Source organism: Spodoptera frugiperda, chromosome 27 (assembly GCF_023101765.2).
Source record: "Spodoptera frugiperda isolate SF20-4 chromosome 27, AGI-APGP_CSIRO_Sfru_2.0, whole genome shotgun sequence".
NCBI classification, from domain to species: Eukaryota; Metazoa; Arthropoda; class Insecta; order Lepidoptera; family Noctuidae; genus Spodoptera; species Spodoptera frugiperda.
In genome coordinates, this window is record NC_064238.1 from 13,875,250 (window position 1) to 13,889,974 (window position 14,725).

Below are 14,725 nucleotides of genomic sequence, written 5' to 3' on the forward strand. Positions count from 1 at the left end.
TTCAATGGAAACTTTCAACAAAAATTGGTTTGAACGAGATATCATTATTAGATTTTAAGACATAATACATATTCAAATAACCGTCCCTCTGGCGCAGTCGGGTAAAAAAGCAAATTTAACTTTGTCGTTCATACAAACACTATGTAAAACCAAGTTATTTTACAACTTTTATATTATGTCATCAACTTGCTGCTACGGAATCCTTCATGGGCGAGTCCGACTCGCACTTGGCCGGTTTTTAGTCAATAAGAGTCAATCTAGTTAAGGGAGCAACTTACACCTTGTACTTGTCTGTATTGTACTACAGACAGATTTCTAAATCTGCAATAATGAGCTATTTTTATTTTACTTCCACTACGTACAGTAGTTACTTACCACTTGTGGCATCACGCACCTAATTTAGTTTCTTAATTTCTGCATTCTACTATTTTCATAAAATTAAATAAACAGTCAGAAACATTCAATTATAAAATGAAAATTAAATGTTTAGCCACGTCATTCTTTATTATAATAAAGGTTATTTATTTTATTTTTATTTGTTTATTTTTAGTTTATTGCAACTTAGTGTACTTTAGGGTTGCCAGATGGCCGGGATTTCCAGGATTGTCTCGGAATATTGTGTGCTGTCCCGTGTCCACTAATTTTACTTGGCTGTCCCGGAATGGAAAAATACTAGATTTTTTCACAAAAACACAATACTATGGCTGCAAAAGTCCAACTAAACGTTGTAATGTGCTCGCAAGTCTGCATGAGTTGAGTTCTAGGTACCTACTTAATTCGCACTTTTACAGTTTAATATTGGATAGGGCACCAAAACTTAGATTCCGTTTGTGGCCCTAGAAATGTCCAGGAAATGATCAGTCTGGATCTGGCAACCTTAGTGTACCTACAAATGTGGCCGCTATTGACATTTCTGAGACAAAATATTGGTTCAGTTTGTTCAAAATGACATAATTTTCTTAATCTTATTAAAGGAAGGAACCTATTGTCATTGAGGTTTGGGACAACTTGTGTTTGCTGGCTTGGTGGCTTTACAAGTTTATATAAATGATTCCTTGTTGACATGAATTCGCCACTATTCTGGACAAATAGGTATCTAAGTAAGATTTTATTCAAATTCCTTGTTGTTAAGATATACTTACCTATGCTCGGATGACTGCACAACACCGTCTTAGCTAACAGCACTTACTATGCAGTTTATACGGACCCGCAATAAAGAATTGAGTAAGTATTCAGTACTACCTACCTACCAGTGTTATGTTGTGTGTAGGTAGGTAGTTATCGAAATGCAGCCTCAACGATGTGAATAATTTGCCTTTCACAAAACTGCATGAGAAACCAGTCAACCAGCCTACACACAATATGAGAGCAGGCAGAAAGCAAGTTTATAGGGCAAGCTGCGTGCGGAGAGAGCGAGCGCCTGCCTGGCGCGGGGAGCGGGCGGCGCCCCGCGCGCCCGGCTCCGGCCGCCAACCGGTCTCTCCAACTGCTCGCCGATGCAGTCCGGCCAGTCTGCCAACGGCTGTGCGGCGTTGTGCGCGTGTCGCCCGTTCTGTGCCTCCTCCCCGCACACCTCTACTCGCAGTCGCACGACGCTCGCCGCGCTTCGACCACGGATATACTTGTGAAACTTGAAACAAATTAGTGTTAATGTGGTGATCTGAGTGCTGTGAGCCACCTGGTTTGGCCCAAAGTGCAGTGTATTTGAAGTGCAACCGGTTCACCTCGTGTGCGAGGCCGGTACTTGGAGTGCTAACAGTGTCTGTGTAAGCCGCACAGTGCTTTCTAAACGAGTCCCGACACACCGGCCCGGGTGTGCGTTTTGTGCGTACATTCAGCGCACACTGGAATTCTCATAAAAAACTTTAAGGTGAGCAGTAGGCTTTAAACGTAAACACTCTGAATACCGATTTCTATAAAGAATAACAAATATTTAGAGGTCAGACAGAGTGTCCATAGAGAATTTAAAACAGTGCCAAGTAGGTACTTCTGCGCCTGGAACAATATTGAATTAATACTAAATTAAAATCACAATTATTCAACTAACACCTATGCAACTAAATGTTTCTCATCTCAGAAAGCACTTAGGGCACTCAGTAGTAAGTGTCAATTCTTGGGGGCATCTAAAATACTTTAAGTAATTAGGAACAAACACACCCATACTAATTAATTGCCTGTTACATAGCTAAGCATCGTCTCGAACACATGCCCACAGGGTGCAGGCATGTAGGGTAATAGCTAAATAAACAATATGCACTTTTCACGTATTCATATCAGTGGTAGTTACCTAGTAGATTTTACATATCTAGCTAAAAAAGAACTCGTTGAGTATTAAGACCAAGATTAAGTAGCTACTTAAATAAAGATAATTTAATAAAATCGAGAATGACAAGGGTTCCCCAAATCCCCACCAAATAGTCCCAGCAGGCAGCCCCAGTCCAGGTCCAGACACTCGGCCAGTAGACACACACCTGCGGAGCAAAGCGGATGTGTCGTAACGAGCACTCCTTGCGCGAGCGATGAACCACTCGTGTACTCGTGTAAGGCTGAGAGTTCAGCATTGTTTCAAAGTTTGTCTGAATTACCTGAGATGCCCCGATGCTGCTGGTACCAACTATGCCCGCGAAAAGCACGCGAATAATAAATTAATAGAACAGAGAACCAATACACAAACAAAATATTCATTCTTCAAACTATGGATAGGTGGCTGCATACAACTGACAGAAGAAATCCCGTTTAGTAATCTTCTATCGTTATATAGAGTAGCATGCCCTACCTACTCAATCAGAACACGCTACCAACATCACGGCACGACTCCTAAGCCTGCTTCACTTGCAGCCTCCAACAGAATAGCCCAACTTAGAATGTATAGACAGTGACGAAGTTCCTATTACCTAATTAATTGGTTCCTTGTTAAATCCTATGCTATGTCGGAATTCCAAATAGGTACCTATTTTATATCCAGATCAGGTCGATACGGCTATGCATAGCCATAGCTATGGTATTTACTTAAATTCATAGTAGTTAATTTCATGTATGTATATGTATAGGTATGTGTAAGTATAAATACGTGACAAAATTTCGGTTACTCTAGAGTAACCTTTCTACCTATCTGTATTATTTTATTAGATTAGTTCATCTTATACTTATTACTATTGTAATTTTATTATAAAGCTGAAGAGGTTGTTTGAAAGCTCTCCTCTCCGGAAATACTGGTTCAATTTGAAAAGTTATTTTTGTGTTGAATACTCCTTTCTCGAGGAAGGTTATAGGCTATAAAACATCACGCTACGATCAATAGGAGCTGAGCAGAGCGGGTGAAACTGCGCCGGAGTAACTAGCTAGCAATAAAATATACTTTTGACACATTTTATAAGGACCTTACGTCAAAATTCCATCTCTAGTAAGCAAAACAGAACCTAGATAGGTTATTAAAAACAACCGTTCTTGAATTGAGGTAGGTAGGTTGTTAAATTCGGCCATAGAACATTATGTTCCACAACACAATCCGCACCTCTAAAGCAGGTGGTTAGGTACGTTCAATGAGTAAATGACGTTAATGTATAAGGAACCATCACATCAACAGCCTGTAAGTGGCCACTACTGACCAAAGGCCTCTTCTCGCACGGAGAAGGTTTGAGAACTACTCACCACGCTTGCTCAATGTGTGATGTGTATGTGAACTTGTTTGTTTTTAAACGCACCCACGACACAGGAGAAAATCCTAGTTGCAACGTTTTTTTAAGAAAAAAAGAAAAAAAAAAGAAAAAGAAATGTGGGTTGACGATTTCAGACTTATGATTAGAAATTATAATCCCAGGTTTCCTCACGATGTTTCCCTTCACCGTTGGTCAGTGGTGTTTACATAGAAAGTAGGTAACTAGTTATTTCATGTAATTCTGAAAATGTCACATTGGTACTTGCCATTGATTCGAACTCTGTGAGGGTGCATGGATGAGAAGCGTCTTAAACCTCCGAGCCACCACGACTTCCGGAACCATAACCGTTCTCTACAGTATGGTTATTTATTACGTCACTGTAGGTGTAATAAGCTACGTAAAAATCTAAGTATGATTTGTCCTCAATGGCAATTAATCTGAGTTTGAAGTTTCTTAATATCAAACCTTTGGTACATTACATCCTCGCAAAAACTACCGGACGGATTTGGATGAAATTTGATAACTAGGATATACAAATATTGATGTCGTCTGGAATACAATTTTTATTTTATCCCAAGCGAAGCTGCTGGCAAGAGCCGTCGGTTAAAAGAAATACCTACCTATATCAGGAATAATGTGAAAGTACCTAAATCCAAAATCATTTTTACTACCTAGGTAGGTAACTCATTACCCATAGGTACTAACTAGTTATTTATAGTTCATAATGCGAAAACTGAAAAAACATAACCCTTCCTTGGCAGTCGGGTAAAAAGGCCCGATGACTTACTTAGATGTCTAGAAGCAGTTTTATATTATAGTTATGTAAGGGCAAAATCGTCATGCAAAACCTAGTGTGTGGCCACCATCAAAGAAATAGGTACCTAATACCTGGTATCTACAAACCTACATATTAAAAAAAATCATCTTAATATTATTATCATAACCTATGTAATGTCGTGAAATCAATTAATAAAATGTGATACTTTTTAATAACTACTTTATTGTAACCGGTAAACGAGCAGACGGATCACCTGATGTGATGGTAAACAATCGCCGCTGTCCATGGAGAACAGAGGCGTTATAAGTGCGTTGGGAGTAGGAATTTAAGAATTGTCGGGATTCAGGAATTGATAAGGGGTTTGAAGCGAAATACCTATTATGTAAGTAGTACAATAAGTATTAATTAATTAGTTAGTTGGAACATATTGCTGTATAAAATTGTAGTCCACACTGTACACTATGTATGCATTAAAGTGATTGATTTTGATTTAATTGATTAGTTATGTAGGTATTTCGAACATGATAAATAGACTATTGCTGTAAGTTAGAAATGTAGGTAATTTGGCTACTTATTTAGAATCATCGAAAAATAAACTATCCGTGAAGTAGTAGCCTCGGCCTCTAAAGAAACATTTGTTCATATTTTTTTTTGTAATAAGTTGTGTTGTACCTGTAACCAAAGAAGTAAAAACAGTTTCGACCAAAACGTACACCTAAACATGAAGTGACCTACCTACTTGTAACTAGATAGATAACTACTGGTACAACTTCTGGACATGAGTTTGTCGGCACTTGTTACACACAGAGAAATAAACCTGCCTACTGGGTACCTAAGTAAGGTGGTGCACGCCGCCGGCGCCGATGGTGACGCGGGCGTTGCGGTGGTTACATTATTACACCGTTACGTATCATTGCAAGCGTGCTCACAGCTGTTACCGTTTATATGTAATCGAACCATTGTCTGAAAATGTAGACATTAATGTAACAGCTACGTCCACTGCTGAACGTAACTAGGCCTTTTCCAATTATTTCCAGCTAGGGCAGTTGGACGCGACCTGCATCTAGTGGCTCCCGGCTACCTTACTCATGTTGTCTGCCTTCTAGGTGGACATCACGCACTGCACTTGCCAGTACGTAGCTTCCACTCGAGACCCTCGCCTTATCGGCAGACGTCGGTTCCCCGAGCTATGTGCCCTACCCACTACCACTTCAGTTTGATAATACGTTGGGCTATGTGGCGACTTTTGTTCGTTTGCGGATCTCCTCATTTTTAATTCGATCTCGTAAAGAAACTCAAGCGCTGAGTGACCTTGAGCCTCCTTATAAGACCAATAGTGTAAAACCACGTCTCGGTTCCATAGATCACTTACCAATAGCACACACTGATTACCTATACTAAACTAACTATAGACTTTCGTCTCGAGGCACTAAGGTATGTTGGACGAGAAGATGCTGCGTAGTTTCCCGAACGCTGTCCAACCAAGCTGGATTAGACGGTTGACGGCTCCTTTATGAATCGGACCTACCCAGCTGGATCACTTGTCCTGTCCTCCGTATACGTATTCCTCGACAATTTCGAGGATAGTTAGAGCTCCCAACTGATATCGGCCAGAGGTCTACCGAGAGAGAGCGTTAAAGAATTGAGTATTGAGGTCAACGAGCATTGTGCACAGATCAGTGAACTGAACAAAGACTAAGAGCTTTGGGGATATGACGTCTGCTTGCCTTGCACCTCGCTGCCGAGGAATATCTCTCGCGTTCTGCTTCTGTACTCGGACCGACATGGGGGCATTTTTGTACGAGCACTTCCAATACTCGCGTCCGTTGGCGCCTTGGCAGGCGGGTTGACGGGCGCAGGCTTAAAGAGGGTTTAGGTCTATCAGAGATCGCTGCGGCCCGATCACTGTTACTCAAGCAACAACCATTTTGTAGCTTGTTTTCTGCATATTATGGAAGTCATACAATTAGAACTTAAGACGGGATATTTACCATGTTTATTTATGTTTATGAGTTTCCGATATTTCGGCACTGCGCCGATATTACAAGCGCCATGATCACGGATGAACTGGTGATCATGCACATAAATAAACATGGTAACTGAATATCCCGTCTTAAGTTCTAATGTTAGTGTTAGTGACCATGTCAGTTTAAAAACTTAAGGCATAGAATTATGAACGGTAATTAATAACTTACGTCTAAGCGCCTCATCACTTAAAGAAAAACACAGCATGCACTATCTTATGCGCACATAATAAACCTAACCAAATTAAATGATTAATTAGTATTATTAAATTAAATTTGATGACAATACGATTTATTTTTTATTTTATTTTTATTTAGGAAGAAATCACTGGCCCTAATGATGGTATAAGTAACTAACAAATCACTAGTGATAACTACCATGGTCTCACAGATCGACGTGAAATAACGCTAAGGTGTCTATGGGCGGCGGTCGGCTCGTTTACCGGCTTATAGTTAGTTACCATAAAATAAAACGAACAGGCTCGTCACCCACAGTATGTATTGAAACTTATAAACCGGCCGTTCCCAACAGCTTTGCCAGTGTTCTCTGATAAAAAGTAGCTTCAGTAGTAACCATATGTATCATTGTCTTATCTACTTTGGTTTTTATACATTGATATTACAATGAAAACTGAATAGTTTTCATACATTTATGGCCCAAAATTGAAAGTACCAAAAGAAAAAACTGGGTTAGTTATTCTTATTTATTAAAAGTGTATCTACATTGTTCTGATTTTATTTGAGTTAAAAATAGTTATATTTCATTTAAAATGCATCTTAGAAAAACAAAAGTTAATTTAAGCAAGTTCCTGAAAAATGTGCCAAGGATGTAAGAAGAGATGCGCCTATTCGTTACAGACCACTTGCCTAATAATATCGTATGCTTTTGTCTATTCAGACAATGTTAAACGAAACAATTGGTTGATTGGCTTCTGTCTGGTGACAGCGTCTATGATCGTATGAATCTATGAAGATATGTGCTTTCCGTGCTAATCATAAAGAACTAATTAATCAGAAAACTTTCAAACAACAGTCGCGTTTTTTTACTTAAGTAATAGGATGGCGTTTGGCCACCATCTCGCCTGGTGGTAAGCGATAATGTGGAGGACAATGGAGGACGCCTACCTATGAGCAACCTGTTCACTCGGGACTCAAGTTGTATTTTGCAGGAAACACAGACTCCGGCAAAGAGTTCTATTCTTTAGCGGTTCGCCAAGGAAACACAAAGCAAAAAATATTAGGTACCTAACTGATTAGAATCAATGCACGGTTTCGTGCTATCATCTCAGCAACCGCGTCAACACAACAGGTCGACTACACCCTCTTCAGCGACCTTCCAGAACTATTGACTCAATGTAACTAATTATTGTTATGATAATATAACATTTTGCCAAATGATACAAAGAATAAAACAAAACTGTATCACAAAAAATCAACCCGTTGTGTTATTGATGGGCGATAGTACAAGGGTAAAAAAGCGGGACATTGTGAATGGTATCAACACCTTACTAGATTTAGATGTGGGAATGAGAACAATATGTGCTTTCCCATATTCTGACACTTTGTCAGAATCAGAAAATAGAAATATATATTATCTAAATAAAATAATTTCCATGTTGACATGTTGTCATAAGGACAAATTAATATTTTTTGACACTAACAAATTTGTTAGTGGTTTTCATTTGAACAAGGAATACATGTTTATTCCAAGAAAATGTAAAGTTTTACTTGCTAGTCTGCTAGCAAATATTATTAATGTAGTTTTTAATAATTTAAGTGACAAATCTATATCATATAGACATTCTAATAATATAGAGATAAAATGTACATATAATGGTACGAAGGAGACTCACAATTTGTTGACAAATGTGGGTAATACTCCGGATAACTGTTTAAACTAATGTCTGAGACAACAGAAGATAACCAAGTTTCATGCATTGCTAAGGTATCTTCTGGCAGTATATTAAACTCTAAAGCCAAAATAGTACATAAGAATAAACAAAATAACTTGTTGACATTGTTTAGTCAAAATATGCAGGGTTTCTCATCAAAATCTTTAGAGATTGAACTGTTTTTAGAAAAATTTAAATATGATATTGTTTGTGTAACGGAACATTGGTTGAAAGGCTATCAAGTAGAATCTATAAATTTTAAAAACTATTGTGTTGGTAACTATTTTAGCCGTCAAATAATGATACATGGTGGTAGCATGATTTTAATAAAAAAATCAGTAAAATATAAGGAAAGACATGACATTGCATCACTTTCGATAGAGCATACAATAGAGTTGTCCTGTGTTGAGCTGGATAGGCATATTGTGGTATGTGTTTATAGACCTCCTAATTTACAGAACCTTAATACTTTTAGCTCAGTAATGGAAGACGTATTGAGGAAAACGTGTTCCAATAGTAAATGTACCATAGTATGTGGCGATTTTAATATTGATCTCTTGGAGAACGGCTCAAATAGTACTAATTTATTAAGTCTCTTTAAATGTTTTGATTTGTCTAATATTTTTCTTGAGCCCACCCGAGTAACATCCACTTCGGCGACGTGTATCGATAATATTTTTTGTAACTGTGATTATTTTAATAAAGACATTGTCAATAAATTACCTTCAGATCACAGTGGGCTAACAGTAAAAGTAAATTTTAATACTATTACAACTGTACCAAAAAGAGAAATTATATTTAGGCAAATTACAGATAAAAAAATTGAGTCGTTGAACCAGAATTTACAAAATGAATTATGCGACCAAATACATGATAGTGAATACCCGTGTGAGATTTATGCCAACTTATTGTCCATTGTTAAAACACAATTTGATAAAATATTCCCTTTAAAACGTAAAAACATTAAAAGTAAATTTGTATTTTGTGACTGGGCTACACCAGGTATTCGTATAAGTAGGGAAAAGTTATTTGAGTTATATGGTATGAGACAATTTAATAATAGTGAGGATTTTCGCAGTCATGTATCAAGGTATTCTAAAATATTTAAAACGGTTTGTAAGCATGCTAAATCTCTGTACATTAGCAGTAAAATTAGAACCGCGGATAACAAAATAAAAACTACCTGGAACATAATTAATAGCGAGACAGGTAGAAATAAACAACGTAATTCTGAATTTAATTTAAATACCGAAAATGGACGCATTTGTACAGATATAAAAGTTGCCCAGGAATTCGAAACTTTTTTTTTTTTTTAAAAATATTCCACTTAAAACTACGGAAGCCTTGAAATCATCTCCAACACTATCTATAGATATTCTTAAAAAGAATGTCGAGAAATGCTCAATAGATTTTCGATTTCAACACACAAACCCCCAAACAGTGATAAAAGCGTTCAAAGATATTAAAGTTAAGTCAACTGAAGATCTCTGGGGAATGTCGGTTAGGGTGTGTAAGTCTTTTATAGAGACTATAGCACCTTACTTGGCTTTAATTTTTAATAAAAGTGTAGATCAAGGAATCTTCCCAGACTTAATGAAACATAGTAAAGTTGTTCCATTGTTTAAATCCGGTGATAGTGCGGAGCCCAATAACTATAGGCCGGTTTCTATCTTACCAGTGCTCAGTAAAGTGTTTGAAAAACTGATGCTTACTCAAATGCTGCATCACTTCAACACAAACTCTATCTTTCACAATCAACAATACGGGTTCACCAAGGGACGCTGTACAACTGACGCTGGAGTAGCTCTAATTAAGCGGGTGTTCGCCTCGTGGGAAGACGCACAGGATGCTATCGGAATATTTTGTGATCTTTCGAAGGCATTTGACTGCGTTGAACACGAGACTCTATTGCTGAAGCTGGAACATTATGGTATTCGGGGTATATCGCTAAATCTATTGAAGTCGTACCTTCGGGATAGGCAACTTAAAGTACAAGTAAATAAAATAAACTCACCGGGTGCTAGCATGTCTATGGGCGTACCGCAGGGTTCAATACTAGGCCCATTCCTATTTTTGGCATATATAAACGACTTGCCCCATTTATTTCAGAATGAACCTCAGATGGTATTATTTGCTGATGACACATCATTAGTTTTTAAAATAAATAGACGAAAAAATAATTATGACGACGTAAATAATGCTCTAATGAAGGTTCAAAATTGGTTTACATCAAATAACCTAGTATTAAATGATAAAAAGACAAAATGTATTAGATTTGTTTTGCCAAATGTTAAGACTAACCAATGCGATGTATTATTAAATAGTCAGAAATTAGAATTTGTAAAAGAGACTACTTTCCTAGGAATCACTGTAGATGACAAATTGCAATGGGGTCCTCACATTACATCGCTAGCGGGACGATTGAGCTCTGCAGCTTATGCTATCTGGAAGATCAGACAGCTAACTGACATAGACACGGCAAGACTAGTATATTTCAGTTACTTCCATAGCATCATGTCGTATGGTATTTTGCTGTGGGGACAGGCTGCTGATGTTGAGTCTATCTTTATCCTACAAAAGCGCGCCGTCAGAGCTATTTACAACCTAGGTCGTCGCGAATCTCTCAGAGAAAAGTTTAAGGAGATCAATATTATGACCGTTCCATGTCAATTTATTTATGAAAATCTTATGTATGTTAGAAAAAACCTACATTTGTTTGCGAAAGTATCTGACAGACACAACTATCAAACTAGGCATAAGGATAGATTAAGTCAACCATTTTTTAGATTGTCAAAAATAAGTAAGTCATTTATGGGATTCTGTGTTAAATGTTATAATAAAGTTCCAATGGAAATACAGAATCTGAATGAATCAAAATTTAAACTTTGTATTAAAAAAGCGTTATGTAGACAAGCATACTACAAAGTAAATGATTACATAGAAGATAAAAATGCTTGGAGGCAAGCTGGTCCGGCTCCACAGGATAACGAAAAATTTCTGTAATATAACCATGTTATTTCGATGTGTTCTCTACTTTATACAATCATTGTAAATGTGAGAGCCCTGTAATTAACTAAAATCAAATTAGACTAGTAGAATGCATTTATGTCAGCTTGGAGTTGTCATGCTCACTCAAAGGTCTCATTGGCGGTGGCACGGGCATTGGATCGCTCGATTCCCTGCAACATGGTTGAGTTGGGCGGTGCTGGTGTACGTGTCATGTTCGTGAACGGGCGCTGTCAACTGGGACTGGTCAGCTCCGGACTGCATTAATTTTTATTGTCCTCTAGGTTATTTTCTTTTTCTATCGCTTCGACTGTATATTAGTTTTACATTGTTCTCACATAGTTGAAGTAATCGAAACAATGTAACCAAGAATTGTATTGTATATCTGATTGAAAAAGAGTAACCTATGGAGTTTCTTGCTCGTTCTTCTCCATAGGAATCTACACTTTGGAACGAGCAAATAGCTTCACTAGAGGACTGACCGACAGACAGACGTTATTAATATTATTATATTTGCTTTGACGTTCAAAAGTGCCTTTCTGGTCTATTTGAAATAAATGATTTTGACTTTGACTTTGACTTTGACAAGGATATATCGTTGTCATCATAATTTACTACAGCCGGAATCCAATAGATTGCAATGTATCGTAACTACTCAGAAACAATGGCAATCCTACACATATACATAATATATTAACCTTCTACCTGTATATATGGGGCTCGCTTTTTATAGGTAGCAGGGAAGCTCAGGGCTTTCTTAATTAAATACAGGTACCGCTCTTTGTACTGCAAAATCTTCTAATCAGCCGTTTCCTGATTGGATATTTGCTATTTGATTGTCTTGACAGTCATGTACATTATTATTGGATACTTACTGCCATGGGACATGGGATAGATCGAGTCGCCCCAAGCGACGAGGGTGGTGGATGCCGGCACTAGTTCCAGCTCGCACTCGCGTGTCGCCCCGCGCCGCCGCCGCCGCCGCCGCCGCGTCCCACTACTTGACCTCTCACCTAATTCCACGGAATGTCGCGTATCATACTGAACGCGAGCATTACTTCACGACTTGCAAATGTTTCACATTGTTACCGCTGCTGCGCTGTAAAGTGGCCAGCTTCAGTTTCAATGTTCAAATTAAGGGAACAACACTTTACACGTCAATATAGTTAATCAACCCGACACTTCACATCCACACTCGCCTGCCTGTATCTATTTGTTGGGAAGTCAACGGCTAATTAGTCATTTTATTTCAAGACTACAAGAACCTTTGAGTTACAAAAATCGTGTAGGATATTATGTTATTTTTAAAATAAACTAATGGTTGGCAGCCCTAGTTCAACTCGAAGAATATTAATTCAGCTTTAGATAAGATTTAAAATAACGAATACTGCATTTACTTACATTACCTATTATCTACTTACGGCATTCTGTCCGCTTTAATTTAGTACATAGTACATTACATACTCAATTTTAATATAATGTAGTAAATACCTAACAGAACTAGAACCTATATTGTCCTATCTCAGCAAGCCCCTGCAAACTTGCAGTTGCTTAGTACTTAGTGCTTGCAACTAAAATAAGATTTCCGAACAGTATGAAACTATCAAGATCGGAACAGCGCGGCGGCGGCGCCGGCCTAGTTGCGTAAGATGCAACTTATCACTTGAATGTGTGTGTGGTGCGCGTGAGTGCGTGTGCGTGCCGGAGACATGTTGATTTATGCTAAGTTCATCGGCCGCCTTGTAATAAACAAACGTGGACAGCGTCCGAGCCGCGCTCCGAGCCACCGAGCGCCTTCCCCGGCACTCGCAGCACACGAGTTCTTTGATTAACGTAACCCCGAAATGGAAATTAGACTAGGTAAAAATTGTGATGAAATTAATGGATAACATTATGTTACATAATAAAATAAGTAAAAACGGCACGAAAGTTCGGCTCGTGTTGTGAGTCACAACTAACAACACTGCACTCGTCACAACTTGTGACACGAGTGCACGACGCGCGATTAGAGGATTAAAATCTCACGGGATTTCGAGATCTTGCGTTTGTATGTGTTTTGGCAAATAGTCATACTATTTGAATAAATTAAGAAAAATAATCAAATTCTAAGACAATTATTTCCACGATTTTTTGCCCGGACATTGGAAGAAATGAACTCAACCCAAAGTTACGCGGATGCTGTTGGACGCTGAATTTAGATTTTTTATAAATTTGAAGTAGTTTGCTACTCTGACGTATTAACGTATAATACAGTTATGTCAGGGGGCCTACTCCGGTTCTCGAATCCGAAGTTTCGTTTAATCTTCGGCCGTAGGTTTTATTGATTTACTAATAGAATTACTTGAAATAACGTTTTATTTTTAATTTCATATCAAAACCTATTTATTTATCTTCATTTCATTCGTCCATTTTTGTTCACGAAAGTTCGTAAATAAATATAATGGTAGTATGCAATCTGCGAACATTTTTCGTTCGTTCGTTGACTTAGAGTAGGCCCCCAGTACATATAAGTATTAACAATCAAAAATGAAATGAAAGAAACAACCAGTCCTGCTAATATCGAACAAAAATCCTTTAGTGAAGCAATCTCGTTAATCACACGAGATCTCGTCCATTATTCGACCGAGATATACTCGCTAAAAATGGACGCGATGTCGCGAGATCGAGTCTTAAGTTTTTTTTATTGTTTATTAAAATATTATGGTTATTGGCCAAAAAAAAAAACATTCAAACTGTCAATCTTGCGAGATATCGGAATTGGCCTGATCTAGCGAGATTTGCCTACCCTATTTGCCACCCCTTCTATAGGGATTTATTATATTAGATATAATACAGGCCCACGGACACACGAAGCTGGCCTTTTGAGGATTAAGCACAACAAACATCGCAAGCTTTTTTTCACGCTAGTAGTTATTTAGTGAGGCCGTGGTATCACTCCAGTCGAGCAGGTGTGGCCTAATCGTCAGAAGGCTCTCCCATTAAACCGAGTGCTCCTTTACCTGTGCTATAACATCGAAGACGTTGCTGCGTTCGTACCAAATTTCCAGATTTCACGAGAATCGCGACGTACTTATCCTGAAGCTTTTAATTCCCTGGTTTTTGTTGGAATTTCCAAAATTTGCCGTAATAACGGCTGTATATTTTAATTGCAGTGGACTTAAAAATAATTTCGCAGCCCCAAGCTCCTCCAGGATTCAGCTTAAATAGATAAATGTAGGCTTATACACGTGTTCCTGAGGAAAGGGGTCACTAGTAAGAGATAAGCGGACAACAAAGTTATCCTATAACTATAAGGGCTGCTTTTCCTTTGGGGTACGGAACCAAAAATAAATGTGCAAATATCGATGTCTGTAACCTTTGACCTTG

General features: G+C 38.1%; 1 protein-coding gene across 1 annotated transcript in view; it reads left to right on the plus strand.

The window, feature by feature from the left end:
• Window positions 1-1,487: 1,487 nt before the first annotated feature.
• LOC118263745 (fat-like cadherin-related tumor suppressor homolog) overlaps window positions 1,488-14,725 on the plus strand; it is a 61,449-nt gene continuing 48,211 nt past the window's right edge. Inside the window, 1 exon segment of the mRNA XM_035575909.2 lies at window positions 1,488-1,870. The gene's annotated coding sequence lies outside the window, so the exon portion shown is untranslated.